This window comes from Scyliorhinus torazame, chromosome 5 (assembly GCF_047496885.1).
Source record: "Scyliorhinus torazame isolate Kashiwa2021f chromosome 5, sScyTor2.1, whole genome shotgun sequence".
Lineage (NCBI taxonomy): Eukaryota > Metazoa > Chordata > Chondrichthyes > Carcharhiniformes > Scyliorhinidae > Scyliorhinus > Scyliorhinus torazame.
In genome coordinates, this window is record NC_092711.1 from 24,855,130 (window position 1) to 24,869,635 (window position 14,506).

Genomic DNA, 14,506 nt, shown 5'->3' on the forward strand with positions numbered 1-14,506 from the left:
TCAGGAGATACACTTAATTTAGTTAAAGACCACACTGAGGAAAACCCGGGAAGTATGAATCTCTTCTATCAGATTTACCACCGCTTGTATGGCCAGGGACGGGTTGTCTGCTAGCCGAACCCCGCAGCGGTGTCTAGGTTATTTTCTGTTTCACCGCTTTGGGGCACTCCCCAAACGGTGGGTCATTGTCAGCATTCCGAGCCACTGCCCGAGCAAGTCTCTTCCTTACGATCCGGATTCAGCACCACCGGCTATTTGCCTTCCCCTTCCTCGGGATAATTTCCACTCACAGTATGATAGGCTGCAACGGTGGAGGGCGTACATACCTAGCCACTTCACTCCCAATAGGGATTCCCGGTCGTACGAGAATTGTTTCAGCAGTGAAGGATACGGCTGTTTGCTGGTCGAGGTGGAAACGAATATAACATGTCTGTTTCCCACCTGTACGGACAGGAGGTGTCATATCACCCAGGCGTCTGGCCAATGCGTTTGTTATAACACCACTTGCGTTCCATTGAACGCCGGCCTCCAGCTCCTTTGTGGCTGGGCGAATGTTTCTCATATCACTGTTGGGACTAGGGCGTTCCGCATTGCTAGACGGTCCGAATGGGCGTTCCAAAGCTGGATAAACTGGGCTACTGGGGGATCCCTACGCAACCGATATACTGATTGTGATGCTCACCTGTACATGGAACAAGGATACTACTTTTTTTTAAAAAATGGTACAGCAACTAATGTTTTGTCACCCCCATTTCCCCGCCGAATTGCTATTGGGACTCTAGTCCCTACCACAGTCCCCTGCCCCTCGGCGTGGATGCTGCATAATCAGTTAGCATGCCGGGCAGTCTCTGCTGAATTCTGCGAGAACTGGAAAAAACCTCAGTTTCTCGCGCCCAACCGGGGCCACTCAGCCGGGTGGGGAATTCGGAGCATCTTGACACTGGGAGGTGTGGGGGGTTCCTTGGCTGTCAGCGACAGGAATTATTTTATTTGTGGCCTTACCATCTTGGGAAATGAAACCTTGGGAGCCCTTGGGGCAATAACCAAGGTGTTGTCTCAGCTACGGTTGTTTGCAATGCAGAACCGGTATGCTCTTGACTATCTTATGGCCCGTGAGGGTGGGGTATGCGCCATAGTACAGGGCAAGTGTATCATGGGTGTTCAAGACTTGACCGCTAACATCACTAAATTTATGGATCGCATACGGGATCACCTGGACGGAATGCAGGATCCTGGCACTTGGGGTAACTGGGGATTTGGAGGTTGGAAGGAAAGGTTGATAAATATGGCCATGTATACAGCAGTGGCTATTGGCTGCATCTTTGTGGGCCCAGCTATCCTTAAATTTGTGATGGGAAGAATGCGGGGTGCACTGGAACAGATCAACGCTCCTAAAATCTTGGCTGTCAAAATCCATGAGGGTGCAGCAGATGAAGGGGGGCTACGCCAGGAATTGGAAATGCAGCGACGGATCTTTTTAGATGAGGGACCGTAGCTATGGATTGGATAGTTCGGTTATCATGGAATGATAAAAGGAGGGAATGACGAATGTGATATAAAATAGTTACTTTAGAGATATTAGTTACTGTAATGTAGAGATAGGCCAGTCTCATTCTGGTGAGTTCACAGACAAAGGATTTCAGACCGCATGGTAAAGCAAGGAGGAGGTGTGTCCACCAAAGGAGGAGAAAAGGATGCTGGGCAATAGGGGCCAGAGGAAGGGATTGGAAGTGAGCCAATCAGAATGTATGACCAGGTCAGGAGGGGTATAGGGTGACCTACGGGAATCGTGTCTGTGAAACTTGATACCATTTGAATTTATTTGCAGAAATCCCTTTGTCTCTTTGTTCATTCGCTTTCCGGGGTGTAGGAGACTGGATGTGTCCTATGGTTCTGTGAAATGAATCAGGCTTGCAAGCCAAATAAAATAACTAATGCTGTACCTGCAAATCCATCTCGACTTTTATTGAGGCCAGACTGACGGGTAAAGAAATTTGTATTTTGTCAGGAGCAGAGGTCAGGCAGTGTGGCTCCGGGAGCCCCCAATTAAAAAGCTGTTTCAGAGACCTCTGTGCTGTATATAGTTAAGCATTTACTGCTCAATAATCCCTGGGAGCAGGGTACAGGCAGTGTAGATAAGGGAGCCCCCTATCATAAAGCTATTTCAGAGAACTCTGTATTCTGGCCTCGGGAGCCCCCAATTAAAACGCTGTTTCAGAGACCTCTGTGCTGTAGAAAGTTAACCATTTACTTCCTCTCAATAATCCCTGTGAGCAGGGGACAGGCAGTGTGGCCTTGGGAGCCCTCAATTAAAAAGCTGTTTCAGAGACATTTGTGCTGTATATAGTTAACCATTTACTGCTCAATAATCCCTGGGAGCAGGGGACAGGCAGTGTGGTCCGGGAGCCCCCAATTAAAAAGCTGTTTCAGAGACCTCTGTGCCTGTATATAGTTAACCATTTACTGCTCAATAATCCCTGTGAGCTTGAGTCAGGCAGTGTGGCCTCGGGAGCCCCCAATTAAAAAGCTGTTTCAGAGACCTCTGTGCTGTATATAGTTAACCATTTACTGCTCAATAATCCCTGGGAGCAGGGGACAGGCAGTGTGGTCCGGAGACCCCAATTAAAAAGCTGTTTCAGAGACCTCTGCGCCTGTATATATTTAACCATTTACTGCTCAATAATAACTGGGAGCAGGGGACAGGCAGTGTTGTCCGGGAGCCCCCAATTAAAAAGCAGTTTCAGAGACCTCTGCGCCTGTATATAGTTAACCATTTGCTGCTCAATAATCCCTGGGAGCAGGGGAGAGGCAGTGTGGCCTCGGGGTTCCCAAATTTAAAAGTTGCTGCAGAGATCTCTGTGCCTGTATATAGTTAACTATTTACTTCTCAATAATCCCTGGGAGCAGGGGACAGGCAGTGTGGCCTCGGAATCCCCCAATTAAAAAGCTGTTTCTGAGACGTCTGTGCCTGTATATAGTTAACCATTTACTGCTCAATAATCCCGGGGAGCAGGGGACAGGCTGTGTGGCCTCGGAATCCCCCAATTAAAAAGGTGTTTCGGAGACCTCTGTGCTCTACATAGTTAACCATTTACTGCTCAATAATCCCTGGGAGCAGGGGACAGGCAGTGTGGCCTCGGGAGCCCCCAATTAAAAAGATGTTTCAGAGACCTCTGTGCATATAGTTAACTATTTACTGCTCAATAATCCCTGGGAACAGGGGACAGGCAGTGTTGTCCGGGAGCCCCCAATTAAAAAGCTGTTTTAGAGACCTCTGTGCTGGATATAGTTAACCATTTACTGCTCAATAATCCCTGGGAGCAGGGGACATTCAGTGTGGCAGCGGGAGCCCCCAATTAAAAAGCAGTTTCAGAGACCTTTGTTCTGTATATAGTTAACCATTTACTGCTCAATAATCCCTGGGAGCAGGGGTCAGGCAGTGTGGCCTCGGGAGCCCCCAATTAAAAAGGTGTTTCAGAGACCTCTGCGCCTGTATATATTTAACCATTTACTGCTCAATAATCCCTGGGAGCAGGGGACAGGCAGTTTGGCCTCGGGAGTCCCCAATGAAAAATCTCTTTCAGGGAACGCTGTGCCTATGTAGAGTTAACCATTGACTACTCAATAATCCCTGGGAGCAGGGGACAGGCAGTGTGGTATGGGAGGCGCCAATTGAAAAGCTGTTTCAGAGACATCTGTGCTGTACAAGGTTAACCATTTACTTCTCAATAATCCCTGGGAGCAGGGGTCAGGCAGTGTGGCCTCGGGAGCCCCCAATTAAAAAGCTGTTTCAGAGACCTCTGCGCCTGTATATATTTAACCATTTACTGCTCAATAATCCCTGGGAGCAGGGGACAGGCAGTTTGGCCTCGGGAGTCCCCAATGAAAAATCTCTTTCAGAGACCTCTGTGCTGTATATAGTTAACCATTTACATCTCAATAATCCCTGGGAGCAGGGGACAGGCAATGTGGCCTCGGGAGCCCCCAGTTAAAAAGCTGTTTCAGTGCCCTCTGTGCTGTATATTGTTAACCATTTAGTGCTCAATGATCCCTGGAAGCAGGGGTCAGGCAGTGTGGCTCCGGGAGCCCCCAATTAAAAGGCTGTTTCAGAGACCTCTGTGCTATATATAGTTAACCATTTACTGCTCAATAATCCCTGGGAGCAAGGGTCAGGCAGTGTGGCCTCGGGAGCTTCCAATTAAAAAGCTGTTTCAGAGACCTCTGTGCTGTATATTGTTAACCATTTACTGCTCAATAACCCCTGGGAGCAGGGGACAGGCAGTGTGGCCTCGGGATCGCCCCAATTAAAAAGCTGTTTCAGAGACCTCTGTGCTGTTTTTCGTTAACCATTTACTGCTCAATAATCACTGGGAGCAGGGGACAGGCAGTGTGGCCTCGGGAGCCCCCAATAAAAAATCTCTTTCAGAGACCTCTGTTGCTATATAGAGTTAACCATTTACTGCTCAATAATCCCGGGGAGCAGGGGTCAGGCAGTGTGGCCTCGGGAGCCCCCAATTAAAAAGCTGTTTCAGAGACCGCTGTGCTGTATATAGTGAACCATTTACTGCTCAATAATCCCTGGGAGCAGGAGACAGGCAGTGTGGTCCGGGAGCCCCCAATTAAAAAGCTGTGTCAGAGACCTCTGTGCTGTATATAGTTAACCAAGGAAGGCAGTGCAGGGATCCCCTGCGGTCATCTCCCTCCAAAACAGATTTACCGTTTTGGAAACTGGGGGAGATGGCTCACCAGAGGAAGGCAGCAGCAGCCAGGTTCATGGCACCGTGGCTGGCTCTGCTGCACAGAAGGGCGGGAAAAAGAGTGGCAGAGCTATAGTGATAGGGGATTCAATTGTAAGGGGAATAGACAGGCGTTTCTGTGGACGCAAACGAGAATCCAGGTTGGTATGTTGCCTCCCTGGTGCAAGGGTCAAGGATGTCTCGGAGCGGCTGCAGGGCATTCTGGAGGGGGAGGGTGAACAGCCAGCTGTCGTGGTGCATATAGGCACCAATGATATAGGTAAAAAACGGGATGAGGTCCTACAAGCTGAATTTAGGGAGTTAGGAGTTAAACTAAAAAGTAGGACCTCAAAGGTAGTAATCTCAGGATTGCTACCAGTGCCACGTGATAGTCACAGTAGGAATGACAGGATAGCTAGGGTGAATACGTGGCTTGAGGGATGGTGCAAGAGGGAGGGTTTCAAATTCCTGGGACATTGGGACCGGTTCTGGGGGAGGTGGGACCTGTACAAATCGGACGGTCTGCATCTGGGTGGGACCGGAACCAATGTTCTCGGGGGCGTGTTTGCTAGTGCAGTTGGGGAGGGTTTAAACTAATGTGGCAGGGGGATGGGAACCGATGTAGGGAGTCAGTGGGGACAGAAACAAAAGGCAGGAAGGGAGAGTGTGTAAAGCATGACCTGAGAATGCAGGGCAGAGAGCAAGGAAGGTCTACATTAAATTGCATTTATTTCAATGCAAGGGGCCTGACGGGCAAAGCGGATGAACTCAGGGCATGGACGGGCACATGGGACTGGGATATTATAGCTATGACTGAAACATGGCTAAGGGAGGGGCAGGACTGGCAGCTCAATGTTCCGGGGTACAGATGCTATAGAAAGGATAGAACAGGAGGTAAGAGAGGAGGGGGAGTGGCGTTTTTGATTAGGGAGAACATCACGGCAGTACTTAGAGGGGATATATCCGAGGGTTCGCCCACATGAGTCTATATGGGTGGAACTGAAAAATAAGAAGGGAGAGATCACCTTGGTAGGACTGTACTACAGGCCCCCAAAATAGTCAGCGGGAAATTGAGGAGCAAATATGTAAGGAGATTACAGATAGCTGCAAGAATAATAGGGTGGTAGTAGTAGGGGACTTTAACTTTCCCAACATTGACTGTGACAGCCATAGCATTAGGGGCTTGGATGGAGGGAAATTTGTTGAGTGTATTCAGGAGGAATTTCTCATTCAGTATGTGGATGGACCGACTAGAGAGGGGGCAAAACTTGACCTCGTCTTGGGAAATAAGGAAGGGCAAGTGACAGAAGTGCTAGTGAGAGATCACTTTGGGACAAGTGACCATAACTCCATTAGTTTTAAGATAGCTATGGAGAATGATATGTCTGGCCCAAGAGTTAAAATTCTTAATTGGGGCAAGGCCAATTTTAATGGTATCAGACAGGAACTTGCAGAGGTAGATTGGGGGAGACTGTTGGCAGGCAAAGAGACGGCTGGTAAATGGAAGGCTTTTAAAAATGTGTTAACCAGGGTGCAGGGTAAGCACATTCCCTTTAGAGTGAAGGGTAAGGCTGGTAGAAGTAGGAAACCCTGGATGACTCGAGATATTGAGACTCTGGTCAAAAAGAAGAAGGAGGCATATGACGTACATAAGCAACTGGGGTCAAGTGGATCCCTTGAAGAGTATAGAGATTGTCGAAATAGAGTTAAGAGGGAAATCAGGAGGGCAAAAAGGGGACATGAAATTGCTTTGGCAAATAATGCAAGGGAGAATCCAAAGAGATTCTACAAATACATAAAGGGGAAAAGAGTAACTAGGGACAGAGTAGGGCCTCTTAAGGATCAACAAGGGCATCTATGTGCACAGCCACAAGAGTTGGGTGAGATCCTGAATGAATATTTCTCATCGGTATTCACGGTGGAGAAAGGCATGGATGTTAGGAAACTAAGGGAAATAAATAGTGATGTCTTGAGAAGTGTGCATATTACAGAGGAGGAGGTGCTGGAAGTCTTAAAGCGCATCAAGGTAGATAAATCCCCGGGACCTGATGAAATGTATCCCAGGGTGTTGTGGGAGGCGAGGGAGGAAATTGCGGGTCCCCTAACAGAGATATTTGAATCATCGGCAGCCACAGGTGAGGTGCCTGAAGATTGGAGAGTGGCGAATGTTGTGCCCTTGTTTAAGAAGGGCAGCAGGGAAAAGCCTGGGAACTACAGACTGGTGAGCCTAACTTCTGTAGTAGGTAAGTTGCTAGAAGGTATTCTGAGAGACAGGATCTACAAGCATTTAGAGAGGAAAGGACTGATTCGGGGCAGTCAGCATGGCTTTGTGCGTGGAAAATCATGTCTCACAAATTTGATTGAGTTTTTTGAGGGGGTGACCAAGAAGGTAGATGAGGGCAGTGCAGTAGACGTTGTCTACATGGACTTTAGCAAAGCCTTTGACAAGGTACCGCATGCTAGGTTGTTGCAGAAGGTTAAAGCTCACGGGATCCAGGGTGAGGTTGCCAATTGGATTCAAAATTGGCTGGACGACAGAAGGCAGAGGGTGGTTATAGAGGGTTGTTTTTCAAACTGGAGGCCTGTGACCAGTGGTGTGTCTCAGGGATCGGTGCTGGGTCCACTGTTATTTGTGATTTATATTAATGATTTGGATGAGAATTTAGGAGGCATGGTTAGTAAGATTGCAGATGACACCAAGATTGGTGGCACAGTGGATAGTGAAGAAGGTTATCTAGGATTGCAACGGGATCTTGATCAATTAGGCCAGTGGGCCGACGAATGGCAGATGGAGTTTAATTTAGATAAATGTGCGGTGATGCATTTTGGCAGATCGAATCAGGCCAGGACGTACACAGTTAATGGTATGGCGTTGGGGAGGGTTATAGAACAAAGAGATCTAGGAGTACAGGTTCATAGCTCCTTGAAGGTGGAGTCGCAGGTGGACAGGGTGGTGAAGAAGGCATTCGGCATGCTTGGTTTCATTGGTCAGAACATTGAATACAGGAGTTGGGACGTCTTGTTGAAGTTGTACAAGACATTGGTACTGCCACACTTGGAATACTGTGTGCAGTTCTGGTCACCCTATTATAGGAAGGATATTATTAAATTGGAAAGAGTGCAGAAAAGATTTACTAGGATGTTGCCGGGACTTGATGGTTTGAGTTATAAGGAGAGGCTGGATAGACTGGGACTTTTTTCCTTGGAGCGGAGGAGGCTTAGGGGTGATTTTATAGAGGTCTATAAAATAATGAGGGGCATAGATAAGGTAGATAGTCAACATCTTCTCCCAAAGGTAGGGGAGTCTAAAACTAGAGGGCATAGGTTTAAGGTGAGAGGGGAGAGATTCAGAAGGGCCCAGAGGGGCAATTTCTTCACTCAGAGGGTAGTGAGTGTCTGGAATGGGCTGCCAGAGGTAGTAGAAGAGGCGGGTACAATTGTGTCTTTTAAAAAACATTTAGATAGTTACATGGGTAAGATGGGTATAGAGGGTTATGGGCCAAGTGTGGGCAACTGGACTAGCTTAATGGCAAAAACTGGGCGGCATGGACTTGTTGGGCCGAAGGGCCTGTTTCCATGCTGTAAACTTCTATGATTCTATGATTCTAACCATTTACTGTTCAATAATCCCTGTGAGCAGGGGACAGGCAGTGTGGTCCAGGAGCCCCCAATTAAAAAGCTGTTTCAGAGACCTGTGCGCCTGTATATAGTTAACCATTTACTGCTCAATAATCCCTGGGAGCAGGGGACAGGCAGTGTGGCCTCGGGAGCCCCCAATTAAAAAGCTGTTTCACAGACCTCTGTGCTGTATCTAGTTAACCATTTACTTCTCAATAATCCCTGGGAGCAGGGGTCAGGCAGTGTGGCCTCGGGAGCCCCCAATTAAAAATCTGTTTCAGAGACCACTGTGCTGTATATAGTTAACCATTTACTTCTCAATAATCCCTGGGAGCAGGGGACAGGCAGTGTGGCCTCGGGAGCCCCCAATTAAAAAGCTGTTTCAGAGACCTCTGTGCTGTATATAGTTAACCATTTACTGCTCAATAATCCCTTGGAGCAGGGGACAGGCAGTGTGGCCTTGGGAGCCCCCAATTAAAACGCTGTGTCAGAGGCCTCTGTGCTTGTATATAGTTAACCATTTACTGCTCAATAATCCCTGGGAGCAGGAAACAGGCAGTGTGGCCTCGGGAGCCCCCAATTAAAAACCTGTTTCAGAGACCACTGTGCTGTACATAGTTAACCATTTACTTCTCAATAATCACTGGGAGCAGGAGTCAGGCAGTGTGGCCTCGGGTGCCCTCAATTAAAAGGCTGTTTCAGAGACCTCTGTGCTGTACATAGTTAACCATTTACTTCTCAATAATCCCTGGGAGCAGGGGCCAGGCAGTGTGATCTGGGAGCCCCCAATTAAAAAGCTGTTTCAGAGACCTCTGTGCTGTATATAGTTAACCATTTACTGCTCAATCATCCCTCGGAGCACGGGACAGACAGTGTGGCCTCGGGATCCCCCAATTTAAAAACTGTTTCAGAGACCTCTCTGCTGTATATAGTTAACCATTTACTGCTCAATCATCCCACGGAGCAGGGGTCACGCAGTGGGGCCTCGGGAGCCCCCAATTAAAAATTTGCTTCAGAAACCTCTGTGCTCTATATAGTTAAGCATTTACCGCTCAATAATCCCTGGGAGCAGGGGACAGGCAGTGTGTCTCCGGGAGCCCCCAATTAAAAAGCTCTTTCAGAGACCTCTGTGCCTGTATATAGTTAACCATTTACTGCTCAATCATCCCTCGGAGCAGGGGTCAGACAGTGTGGCCTCGGGATCCCCCAATTTAAAAAGTGTTTCAGAGACCTCTGTGCTGTATATAGTTAACCATTTACTGCTCAATCATCCCTCGGAGCAGGGGTCAGACAGTGTGGCCTCGGGATCCCCCAATTTAAAAACTGTTTCAGAGACCTCTGTGCTGTATATAGTTAACCATTTACTGCTCAATAAACCCTGGGAGCAGGGGACAGGCAGTGTGGCCTCGGGAGCCCCCAATTAAAAAGTTGCTTCAGAAACCTCTGTGCTGTATATAGTTCTACATTTAGTGCCCATTAATCCCTGGGACCAGGGGACAGGCAGTCTGGTCGGGAGCCCCCAATTAAAAAGCTGTTACAGAGACCTCTGTGCTGTTCACAGTTAACCATTTCCTACTCAATAATCCCTGGGAGCAGGGCACAGGCTGTGTGGCCTCGGGAGCTCACAATTAAAAATCTCTTTCAGGGAACGCTGTGCCTATACAGAGTTAACCATTTACTGCTCAATAATCCCTGGGAGCAGGGGTCAGGCAGTGTGGCCTCGGGAGCCCCCAATTAAAAAGTTGTTTCAGAGACCACTGTGCTGTATATTGTTAACCATTTACTTCTCAATAATCCCTGGGAGCAGGGGACAGGCAGTGTGGCCTCGGGAGCCCCCAATTAAAAAGCTGTTTCAGAGACCTCTGTGCTGTATATAGTTAACCATTTACTTCTCAATAATCCCTGGGAGCAGGGGACAGGCAGTGTGGCCTCCGGAGCCCCCAATTAAAAAGCTGTTTCAGAGACCTCTGTGCTGTATATAGTTAACCATTTACTGCTCAATAATCCCTTGGAGCAGGGGACAGGCAGTGTGGCCTTGGGAGCCCCCAATTAAAAAGCTGTGTCAGAGGCCTCTGTGCTTGTATATAGTTAACCATTTACTGCTCAATAATCCCTGGGAGCAGGGGACAGGCAGTGTGGCCTCGGGAGCCCCCAATTAAAAACCTGTTTCAGAGACCACTGTGCTGTACATAGTTAACCATTTACTTCTCAATAATCACTGGGAGCAGGAGTCAGGCAGTGTGGCCTCGGGTGCCCTCAATTAAAAGGCTGTTTCAGAGACCTCTGTGCTGTACATAGTTAACCATTTACTTCTCAATAATCCCTGGGAGCAGGGGCCAGGCAGTGTGATCTGGGAGCTTCAAATTAAAAAGCTGTGCCTGTATATAGTTAACCATTTACTGCTCAATCATCCCTCGGAGCACGGGTCAGACAGTGTGGCCTCGGGATCCCCCAATTTATAAACTGTTTCAGAGAACTCTCTGCTGTATATAGTTAACCATTTACTGCTCAATCATCCCACGGAGCAGGGGTCACGCAGTGGGGCCTCGGGAGCCCCCAATTAAAAAGTTGCTTCAGAAACCTATGTGCTGTATATAGTTAAGCATTTACCGCTCAATAATCCCTGGGAGCAGGGGACAGGCAGTGTGTCTCCGGGAGCCCCCAATTAAAAAGCTCTTTCAGAGACCTCTGTGCCTGTATATAGTTAACCATTTACTGCTCAATCATCCCTCGGAGCAGGGGTCAGACAGTGTGGCCTCGGGATCCCCCAATTTAAAAACTGTTTCAGAGACCTCTGTGCTGTATATAGTTAACCATTTACTGCTCAATCATCCCTCGGAGCAGGGGTCAGACAGTGTGGCCTCGGGATCCCCCAATTTAAAAACTGTTTCAGAGACCTCTGTGCTGTATATAGTTAACCATTTACTGCTCAATAAACCCTGGGAGCAGGGGACAGGCAGTGTGGCCTCGGGAGCCCCCAATTAAAAAGTTGCTTCAGAAACCTCTGTGCTCTATATAGTTAAGCATTTTCCGCTCAATAATCCCTGGGAGCAGGGGACAGGCAGTGTGTCTCCGGGTGCCCCCAATTAAAAAGCTCTTTCAGAGACCTCTGTGCCTGTATATAGTTAACCATTTCCTGCTCAATCATCCCTCGGAGCAGGGGTCAGACAGTGTGGCCTCGGGATCCCCCAATTTAAAAACTGTTTCAGAGACCTCTGTGCTGTATATAGTTAACCATTTACTGCTCAATAAACCCTGGGAGCAGGGGACAGGCAGTGTGGCCTCGGGAGCCCCCAATTAAAAAGTTGCTTCAGAAACCTCTGTGCTGTATATAGTTCTACATTTAGTGCCCATTAATCCCTGGGACCAGGGGACAGGCAGTCTGGTCGGGAGCCCCCAATTAAAAAGCTGTTACAGAGACCTCTGTGCTGTTCACAGTTACCCATTTCCTACTCAATAATCCGTGGGAGCAGGGCACAGGCTGTGTGGCCTCGGGAGCTCACAATTAAAAATCTCTTTCAGGGAACGCTGTGCCTATACAGAGTTAACCATTTACTGCTCAATAATCCCTGGGAGCAGGGGTCAGGCAGTGTGGCCTCGGGAGCCCCCAATTAAAAAGCTGTTTCAGAGACCACTGTGCTGTATATAGTTAACCATTTACTTCTCAATAATCCCTGGGAGCAGGGGACAGGCAGTGTGGCCTCGGGAGCCCCCAATTAAAAAGCTGTTTCAGAGACCTCTGTGCTGTATATAGTTAACCATTTACTTCTCAATAAGCCCTGGGAGCAGGGGACAGGCAGTGTGGCCTCGGGAGCCCCCAATTAAAAAGCTGTTTCAGAGACCTCTGTGCTGTATATAGTTAACCATTTACTGCTCAATAATCCCTGGGAGCAGGGGACAGGCAGTGTGGCCTCGGGAGCCCCCAATTAAAAAGCTGTTTCAGAGACCTCTGTGCTGTATATAGTTCACCATTTACTGCTCAATAATCCCTTGGAGCAGGGGACAGGCAGTGTGGCCTTGGGAGCCCCCAATTAAAAAGCTGTGTCAGAGGCCTCTGTGCTTGTATATAGTTAACCATTTACTGCTCAATAATCCCTTGGAGCAGGGGACAGGCAGTGTGGCCTTGGGAGCCCCCAATTAAAAACCTGTTTCAGAGACCACTGTGCTGTACATAGTTAACCATTTACTTCTCAATAATCACTGGGAGCAGGAGTCAGGCAGTGTGGCCTCGGGTGCCCTCAATTAAAAGGCTGTTTCAGAGACCTCTGTGCTGTAGATAGTTAACCATTTACTTCTCAATAATCCCTGGGAGCAGGGGCCAGGAAGTGTGATCTGGGAGCTTCAAATTAAAAAGCTGTGCCTGTATGTAGTTAACCATTTACTGCTCAATCATCCCTCGGAGCACGGGACAGACAGTGTGGCCTCGGGATCCCCCAATTTAAAAACTGTTTCAGAGAACTCTCTGCTGTATATAGTTAACCATTTACTGCTCAATCATCCCACGGAGCAGGGGTCACGCAGTGGGGCCTCGGGAGCCCCCAATTAAAAAGTTGCTTCAGAAACCTCTGTGCTGTATATAGTTAAGCATTTACCGCTCAATAATCCCTGGGAGCAGGGGACAGGCAGTGTGTCTCCGGGAGCCCCCAATTAAAAAGCTCTTTCAGAGACCTCTGTGCCTGTATATAGTTAACCATTTACTGCTCAATCATCCCTCGGAGCAGGGGACAGACAGTGTGGCCTCGGGATCCCCCAATTTAAAAACTGTTTCAGAGACCTCTGTGCTGTATATAGTTAACCATTTACTGCTCAATCATCCCTCGGAGCAGGGGTCAGACAGTGTGGCCTCGGGATCCCCCAATTTAAAAACTGTTTCAGAGACCTCTGTGCTGTATATAGTTAACCATTTACTGCTCAATAAACCCTGGGAGCAGGGGACAGGCAGTGTGGCCTCGGGAGCCCCCAATTAAAAAGTTGCTTCAGAAACCTCTGTGCTGTATATAGTTCTACATTTAGTGCCCATTAATCCCTGGGGCCAGGGGACAGGCAGTCTGGTCGGGAGCCCCCAATTAAAAAGCTGTTACAGAGACCTCTGTGCTGTTCACAGTTAACCATTTCCTACTCAATAATCCCTGGGAGCAGGGCACAGGCTGTGTGGCCTCGGGAGCTCACAATTAAAAATCTCTTTCAGGGAACGCTGTGCCTATACAGAGTTAACCATTTACTGCTCAATAACCCCGGGGAGCAGGGGTCAGGCAGTGTGGCCTTGGGAGCCCCCAATTAAAAAGCTGTGTCAGAGACCTCTGTGCTCTATATAGTTAACCATTTACTTCTCAATAATCCATGGGAGCAGGGGACAGGCAGTGTTGCCTCGGGAGCCCCCAATTAAAAAGCTGTTTCAGTGACCTCTGTGCTGTTTATAGTTAACCATTTACAACTCAATAATCCCTGGGAGCAGGGGACAAGCAGTGTGGTCGGGAGCTCCCAATTAAAAAGCTGTTTCAGAGACCTCTGTGCTGAGTATAGTTATCCATTTGTTTCCTCTCAATTATCCCTGGGAGCAGGGGACTGGCAGTGTGGTCTGGGAGCCCCCAATTGAAAAGCTGTTTCAGAGATCCCTGTGCTGTATGTAGTTTCCCATTTACGGCTCAATAATCCCTGGGAGAAGGGGACAGGCAGTGTGGCCTCGTGAGCCCCAATTAAAAAGCTGTTTCAGTGACCTCTGTGCCTGGGTATAGTAAACCATTTACTGCTCAATAATCCCTGGGAGCAGGGTGCAGGCAGTGTGGCCTCGGGGGCCCCACAATTAAAAAGCTGTTTCAGAGACTTCTGTGCTGTATATAGTCAACCATTTACTTCTCAATATTCCCTGGGAGCAGGGGACAGGCAGTGTGGTCCCGAGCCCCCAATTAAAAAGCTGTGTCATAGACCTCTGTGCAGTATATCGTTAACCATTTACTGCTCATTAATCCCTGGGAGCAAGGGACAGGCAGTGTGGCTCCGGGAGCCCCCAATTAAAAAGCAGTTTCAGAGACCTCTGTACTGTATATAGTTAACCATTTACTGCTCAATCATCCCTCGGAGCAGGGGTCAGACATTGTGGCCTCGGGATCCCCCAATTTAAAAACTGTTTCAGAGACCTCTGTGCTGCATAT